Below are 8,723 nucleotides of genomic sequence, written 5' to 3' on the forward strand. Positions count from 1 at the left end.
AATATATGAAGAGCCTGAAAACGTGTGAAAAATATGAAGAGCTTCAAAAGGTGTGAAAAATATGAAGAGCTTCAAAAGGTGTGAAATACATGAGGAGCATGAAACAGGCTGAAAAATAGGAGAAGCATGAAGTGGTGTGGAAAAATATGAAGAGCGTGAAAAGGTGTGAAATATATGAAGAGCTTCTAAAGGTGTCAAAAATGAGATCAGCATGAAACGGTCTGAAAAATAGGAGGATCATGAAATGGTGTTGAAAAACATGAAGAGTCTGAAAAGGTGGCAAAAATATGAAGAGTTTGAAACGGTTTGAACAATAGGAGGAGATGAAACTGTGTTGAAAAACATGAAGAGCCTGAAAAGGTGGCAAAAATATGAAGAGCTTCAAAAGGTGTGAAAAATAAGAGGAGCATGAAATAGCCTGAAAAATAGGAGGAGCATGAAACGGTGTTCAAAAACATGAAGAGCCTGAAAAGGTGTGAAAAATATGAAGACCTTCAAAAGGTGTCAAAAATATGCGGAGCATGAAACGGTCTGAAAAATAGGCAGAGCCTGAAACTGTGTTGAAAACATGAAAGGCCTGAAAAGTTGTGAAAAATTTGAAGAGCTTCAAAAGGTGTGAAAAATATGAACAGTTTCAAAGGTTTGAAATACATGAGGATCATGAAACGGTTTGAAAAATAGGAGGAGCATGAAGCGGTGTTCAAAAACATGAAGAGCCTGAAAAGGCTTGAAAAATATGAAGAGCTTCAAAAGGTGTGAAATAAATGAGGAGCATGAAACGGTCTGAAAAACAGGAGGAGCATGAAGCGGTGGTGAAAAACATGAAGAGCCTGAAAACGTGTGAAAAATATGAAGAGTTTCAAAAGGTATGAAAAATATGAAGAGCTGCAAAAGGTGTCAAAAAAGAGATGTGCATGAAACCGTCTGAAAAAGAGGCGAAGCATGAAGCAGTGTTGAAAAACATGAAGAGCCTGAAAAGGTGTGAAAAATATGAAGAGCTTCAAAATGTGTCAAAAATATGAGGAGCATGAAACGGTCTGAAAAATAGGAGGAGCATGAAACGGTGTTCAAAAATATGAAGAGCCTGAAAAGGTGTGAAAAATATGAAGAGCTTCAAAAGGTGTAAAAAATAGGAGGAGCATGAAGCGGTGTTAAAAAACATGACACGCCTGAAAAGGTGTGAAAAATATGAAGAGCTTCAAAAGGTGTCAAAAATATGAGAAGCATGAAACGCTCTGAAAAATATGAGGAGCATGAAACGGTGTTCAAAAATATGAAGAGCCTGAAAAGGTGTGAAAAATATGAAGAGCTTCAAACCGTGTCAAACATATGAGCAGCAAGAATCGGTCTGAAATATGCAGGAGCATGAAACGGTGTTCAAAAAAATGAAAAGCCTGAAAAATTGTGAAAATATGAAGAGCTTCAAAAGGTGTGAAAAATATGAAGACCTTCAAAAGGTTTCAAAAATTAGATGAGCATTAAACGGTCTGAAAAAGAGGAGGAGCATGAAGCGGTGTTGAAAAACATGAAGAGCCTGAAAACGTGTGAGAAATATGAAGAGCCTCAAAAGTTGTCAAAAATATGAAGAGCTTCAAAAGGTGTCAAAAATGAGAGGAGCATGAAGTGGTCTGAAAAATAGGAGGAGGAGGAAGTGGTGTTGAAAAACATGAAGAGCCTGAAAAGGTGTGAAATATATGAAGAGCTTCAAAAGGTGTCAAAAATATGAGGAACATGAAACGGTCTGAAAATTAGGAACAGCTTGAAACGGTGTTCAGAAACATGAAGAGCCTTAAAAGGTGTGAACAATGTGAAGAGCTTCAAAAGGTGTGAAATACATCAGGAGCATGAATCGGTCTGAAAATAGGAGGAGCATGAAACGGTGTTGACAACATGAAGAGCCTGAAAAGGTGCGACAAATTTGAAGAGCTTCAAAAGGTGTGAAAAATAGGCAGAGCATGTACCAGTGTTCAAAAACTTGAAGAGACTGAAAAGGTGTGAAAAATATGAAGAGGTTCAAAAGGTGTGAAATTCATGAGGAGTATGAAACGGTCTGAAAATTAGGAGGAGCATGAAGCTGTGTTCAAAAACATGAAGAGCCTGAAAATATGTGAAATATATGAAGAGCTTCAAAGGGTGTCAAAAATATGAGGAGCATGAAGCGGTCTGAAAAATAGGAGGAGCATGAAACGGTGTTGAAAAACATAAAGAGCCTGAAAAGGTGTGAAAAATATGAAGAGCTTCAAAACCTGTCAAAAATATGAGGAGCATGAAACGGTCTGAAAAATAGGAGGAGCATGATGCGGTGTTAAAAAACATGAAGAGCCTGAAAACGTGTGAAAAATATGAAGATCTTCAAAAGGTATGAAAAAAATGAAGAGCTTCCAATGGTGTCAAAAAAGAGATGAACATGAAACGGTCTGAAAAATAGGAGGAGCATGAAGTTGTGTTCAAAAATATGAAGAGCCTGAAAAGGCTTGAAAAATATGAAGAGCTTCAAAAGGTGTCAAAAATATGAGGAGCATGAAACGGTCTGAAAAAGAGGAGGAGCATGAAGCGGTGTTCAAAAACATGAAGAGCCTGAAAAGGTGTGAAAAATATGAAGAGCTTCAAAAGGTGTGAAAAATATGAAGAACTTCAAAACGTGTCAAAAATGTCAGGAGCATGAAACGGTATGGAAAATAGGATGAGCATGAAGCGGTGGTTAAAAACATGAAGAGCCTGAAAACGTGTGAAAAATATGAAGAGCTTCAAAAGGTGTGAAAAATATGAAGAGCTTCATAAGGTGTCAAAAATATGAAGAGCATGAAACGGTCTGGAAAATAGGAGCATCATGAAGCGGTGTTCAAAAACATGAAGAGCATGAAAAGGTGTGAAAAATATGAAGAGCTTCAAAAGGTGTTAAAAATATGAGGAGCATGAAGCGGTGTTCAAAAACATGAAGAGCCTGAAAAAGAGTGAAAAATATGAAGAGCTTCAAATGGTGTCAAAAATATGAGGAGCATGAAACGGTCTGAAATTTAGAAGGAGCAAGAAGCGGTGCTGAAATTCATAAAGAGCCTGAAAACGTGTGAAAAATATGAAGAGCTTCAAAAGCTGTGAAAAATATGAAGAGTTTCAAAAGATGTCAAAAATGAGATGAGCATGAAACGGTCTGAAAAATAGGGGGAGCATGAATTTGTGTTGAAAAACATGAATAGCCTGAAAGTGTGTGAAATATTTGAAGAGCTTCAAACGCTGTCAAAAATATGAGGAGCATGAAATGGTCTGAAATATAGGAGGAGCATGAAACGGTGTTCAAAAACATGAAGAGCCTGAAAAGGTGTGAAAAATATGAAGAACTTGAAAAGGTGTGAAATATATGAAGAGATTCAAAAGGTGTCAAAAAAAGATGAGCGTGAAACGGTCTGAAAAATAGGAGGAGCATGTTGTGGTGTGGAAAAAAAAGAAGAGCCTTAAAATGTGTGAAATATATGAAGAGCTTCAAAAGGTGTGAAATACATGAGGAGCATGAAACGGGCTGAAAAATAGGAGGAGCATGAAGCGGTGTGGAAAAACATGAAGAGCCTGAAAATGTGTGAAAGATATGAAGAGTTTCGAAAGGTGTCAAAAATATGAGGAGCATGAAAACGTTTGAAAAATAGGAGGAGCATGAAGTGGTGTTGAAAAAGATTAAGAGCCTGAAAGGGTGTGAAAAATATGAAGAGCTTCAAAAGGTGTCAAAAATATGAGAAGCATGAAACGGTCTGAATAATAGGAGGAGTATGAAGCGGTGTTCAAAAACATGAAGAGTCTGAAAAGGTGTGAAAAATATGAACAGCTTCAAAAGGTGTCAAAAATATGAGGAGAATTAAACGGTCTGAAAAATGGGAGGAGCATGAAATGGTGATCAAAAACATGAAGAGTCTGAAAAGGTGTGAAAAATATGAAGAGCTTCAAAAGGTGTGAAATACATGAGGAGCATGAAACGGGCTGAAAAATAGGAGAAGAATGATGTGGTGTTGAAAAACATGAAGAGCCTGAAAAAGTGTGAAAAATATGAAAAGCTTCAAAAAGTGTGAAATACATGAGGAGCATGAAACTCTCTGAAAAATAGAAGGAGCATGAAGTGGTGTTCAAAAACATGAAGAGCCTGAAAAGGTGTGAAAATATGAAGAGCTTCAAAAATATGAAAAATATGAAGAGCTTCAAAGGGTGAGAAAAATATGAAGAGCTTCAAAAGGTGTCAAAAATATGAGGAGCATGAAACGGTCTGAAAAATAGGCGGAGCAAGAAGCGATGTTGAAAAACATGAAGAGCCTGAAAAGGTGTGAAAAATATGAAGACCTTCAAAAGGTGTGAAAAATATGAGGAGCATGATACAGTTTTAAAAATAGGAGGAGCATGAAGCGGTGTTGAAAAACATGAAGAGCCTGAAAACGTGTGAAAATATGAAGAGCTTCAAAAATATGAAAAATATGAAGAGCTTCAAAGGGTGAGAAAAATATGAAGAGCTTCAAAATGTGTCAAAAATATGAGGAGCATGAAACGGTCAGAAAAATATGAGGAGCATGAAGATGTGTTGAAAAACATGAAGAGCCTGAAAAGTTGTGAAAAATATGAAGAGCTTCAAAAGGTGTGAAAAATATGAGGAGCATGATACAGTTTTAAAAATAGGAGGAGCATGAAGCGGTGTTGAAAAACATGAAGAGCCTGAAAACGTGTGAAAATATGAAGAGCTTCAAAAATATGAAAAATATGAAGAACTTCAAAGGGTGAGAAAAATATGAAATGCTTCAAAAGGTGTCAAAATTATGAGGCGCATGAAACGTTCTGAAAAATAGGAGGAGCATGAAGCGGTGTTGAAATACATGAAGAGCCTGAAAACGTGTGAAAAATATGAAGAGCTTCAAAAGGTGTGAAAAATATGAAGAGCTTCAAAAGGTGTGAAATACATGAGGAGCATGAAACAGGCTGAAAAATAGGAGAAGCATGAAGTGGTGTGGAAAAATATGAAGAGCGTGAAAAGGTGTGAAATATATGAAGAGCTTCTAAAGGTGTCAAAAATGAGATCAGCATGAAACGGTCTGAAAAATAGGAGGATCATGAAATGGTGTTGAAAAACATGAAGAGTCTGAAAAGGTGGCAAAAATATGAAGAGTTTGAAACGGTTTGAACAATAGGAGGAGATGAAACTGTGTTGAAAAACAGGAAGAGCCTGAAAAGGTGGCAAAAATATGAAGAGCTTCAAAAGGTGTGAAAAATAAGAGGAGCATGAAATAGCCTGAAAAATAGGAGGAGCATGAAACGGTGTTCAAAAACATGAAGAGCCTGAAAAGGTGTGAAAAATATGAAGACCTTCAAAAGGTGTCAAAAATATGCGGAGCATGAAACGGTCTGAAAAATAGGCAGAGCCTGAAACTGTGTTGAAAACATGAAAGGCCTGAAAAGTTGTGAAAAATTTGAAGAGCTTCAAAAGGTGTGAAAAATATGAACAGTTTCAAAGGTTTGAAATACATGAGGATCATGAAACGGTTTGAAAAATAGGAGGAGCATGAAGCGGTGTTCAAAAACATGAAGAGCCTGAAAAGGCTTGAAAAATATGAAGAGCTTCAAAAGGTGTTAAAAATATGAGGAGCATGAAGCGGTGTTCAAAAACATGAAGAGCCTGAAAAAGAGTGAAAAATATGAAGAGCTTCAAAAGGTGTCAAAAATATGAGGAGCATGAAACGGTCTGAAATTTAGAAGGAGCAAGAAGCGGTGCTGAAATTCATAAAGAGCCTGAAAACGTGTGAAAAATATGAAGAGCTTCAAAAGCTGTGAAAAATATGAAGAGTTTCAAAAGATGTCAAAAATGAGATGAGCATGAAACGGTCTGAAAAATAGGGGGAGCATGAATTTGTGTTGAAAAACATGAATAGCCTGAAAATGTGTGAAATATTTGAAGAGCTTCAAACGCTGTCAAAAATATGAGGAGCATGAAATGGTCTGAAATATAGGAGGAGCATGAAACGGTGTTCAAAAACATGAAGAGCCTGAAAAGGTGTGAAAAATATGAAGAACTTGAAAAGGTGTGAAATATATGAAGAGATTCAAAAGGTGTCAAAAAAAGATGAGCGTGAAACGGTCTGAAAAATAGGAGGAGCATGTTGTGGTGTGGAAAAAAAGAAGAGCCTTAAAATGTGTGAAATATATGAAGAGCTTCAAAAGGTGTGAAATACATGAGGAGCATGAAACGGGCTGAAAAATAGGAGGAGCATGAAGCGGTGTGGAAAAACATGAAGAGCCTGAAAATGTGTGAAAGATATGAAGAGTTTCGAAAGGTGTCAAAAATATGAGGAGCATGAAAACGTTTGAAAAATAGGAGGAGCATGAAGTGGTGTTGAAAAAGATTAAGAGCCTGAAAGGGTGTGAAAAATATGAAGAGCTTCAAAAGGTGTCAAAAATATGAGAAGCATGAAACGGTCTGAATAATAGGAGGAGTATGAAGCGGTGTTCAAAAACATGAAGAGTCTGAAAAGGTGTGAAAAATATGAACAGCTTCAAAAGGTGTCAAAAATATGAGGAGAATTAAACGGTCTGAAAAATGGGAGGAGCATGAAATGGTGATCAAAAACATGAAGAGCCTGAAAAGGTGTGAAAAATATGAAGAGCTTCAAAAGGTGTGAAATACATGAGGAGCATGAAACGGGCTGAAAAATAGGAGAAGAATGATGTGGTGTTGAAAAACATGAAGAGCCTGAAAAAGTGTGAAAAATATGAAAAGCTTCAAAAAGTGTGAAATACATGAGGAGCATGAAACTCTCTGAAAAATAGAAGGAGCATGAAGTGGTGTTCAAAAACATGAAGAGCCTGAAAAGGTGTGAAAATATGAAGAGCTTCAAAAATATGAAAAATATGAAGAGCTTCAAAGGGTGAGAAAAATATGAAGAGCTTCAAAAGGTGTCAAAAATATGAGGAGCATGAAACGGTCTGAAAAATAGGCGGAGCAAGAAGCGATGTTGAAAAACATGAAGAGCCTGAAAAGGTGTGAAAAATATGAAGACCTTCAAAAGGTGTGAAAAATATGAGGAGCATGATACAGTTTTAAAAATAGGAGGAGCATGAAGCGGTGTTGAAAAACATGAAGAGCCTGAAAACGTGTGAAAATATGAAGAGCTTCAAAAATATGAAAAATATGAAGAGCTTCAAAGGGTGAGAAAAATATGAAGAGCTTCAAAATGTGTCAAAAATATGAGGAGCATGAAACGGTCAGAAAAATATGAGGAGCATGAAGATGTGTTGAAAAACATGAAGAGCCTGAAAAGTTGTGAAAAATATGAAGAGCTTCAAAAGGTGTGAAAAATATGAGGAGCATGATACAGTTTTAAAAATAGGAGGAGCATGAAGCGGTGTTGAAAAACATGAAGAGCCTGAAAACGTGTGAAAATATGAAGAGCTTCAAAAATATGAAAAATATGAAGAACTTCAAAGGGTGAGAAAAATATGAAATGCTTCAAAAGGTGTCAAAATTATGAGGCGCATGAAACGTTCTGAAAAATAGGAGGAGCATGAAGCGGTGTTGAAATACATGAAGAGCCTGAAAACGTGTGAAAAATATGAAGAGCTTCAAAAGGTGTGAAAAATATGAAGAGCTTCAAAAGGTGTGAAATACATGAGGAGCATGAAACAGGCTGAAAAATAGGAGAAGCATGAAGTGGTGTGGAAAAATATGAAGAGCGTGAAAAGGTGTGAAATATATGAAGAGCTTCTAAAGGTGTCAAAAATGAGATCAGCATGAAACGGTCTGAAAAATAGGAGGATCATGAAATGGTGTTGAAAAACATGAAGAGTCTGAAAAGGTGGCAAAAATATGAAGAGTTTGAAACGGTTTGAACAATAGGAGGAGATGAAACTGTGTTGAAAAACATGAAGAGCCTGAAAAGGTGGCAAAAATATGAAGAGCTTCAAAAGGTGTGAAAAATAAGAGGAGCATGAAATAGCCTGAAAAATAGGAGGAGCATGAAACGGTGTTCAAAAACATGAAGAGCCTGAAAAGGTGTGAAAAATATGAAGACCTTCAAAAGGTGTCAAAAATATGCGGAGCATGAAACGGTCTGAAAAATAGGCAGAGCCTGAAACTGTGTTGAAAACATGAAAGGCCTGAAAAGTTGTGAAAAATTTGAAGAGCTTCAAAAGGTGTGAAAAATATGAACAGTTTCAAAGGTTTGAAATACATGAGGATCATGAAACGGTTTGAAAAATAGGAGGAGCATGAAGCGGTGTTCAAAAACATGAAGAGCCTGAAAAGGCTTGAAAAATATGAAGAGCTTCAAAAGGTGTTAAAAATATGAGGAGCATGAAGCGGTGTTCAAAAACATGAAGAGCCTGAAAAAGAGTGAAAAATATGAAGAGCTTCAAAAGGTGTCAAAAATATGAGGAGCATGAAACGGTCTGAAATTTAGAAGGAGCAAGAAGCGGTGCTGAAATTCATAAAGAGCCTGAAAACGTGTGAAAAATATGAAGAGCTTCAAAAGCTGTGAAAAATATGAAGAGTTTCAAAAGATGTCAAAAATGAGATGAGCATGAAACGGTCTGAAAAATAGGGGGAGCATGAATTTGTGTTGAAAAACATGAATAGCCTGAAAATGTGTGAAATATTTGAAGAGCTTCAAACGCTGTCAAAAATATGAGGAGCATGAAATGGTCTGAAATATAGGAGGAGCATGAAACGGTGTTCAAAAACATGAAGAGCCTGAAAAGGTGTG

Source organism: Dama dama, unplaced genomic scaffold (assembly GCF_033118175.1).
Source record: "Dama dama isolate Ldn47 unplaced genomic scaffold, ASM3311817v1 ptg000051l, whole genome shotgun sequence".
Lineage (NCBI taxonomy): Eukaryota > Metazoa > Chordata > Mammalia > Artiodactyla > Cervidae > Dama > Dama dama.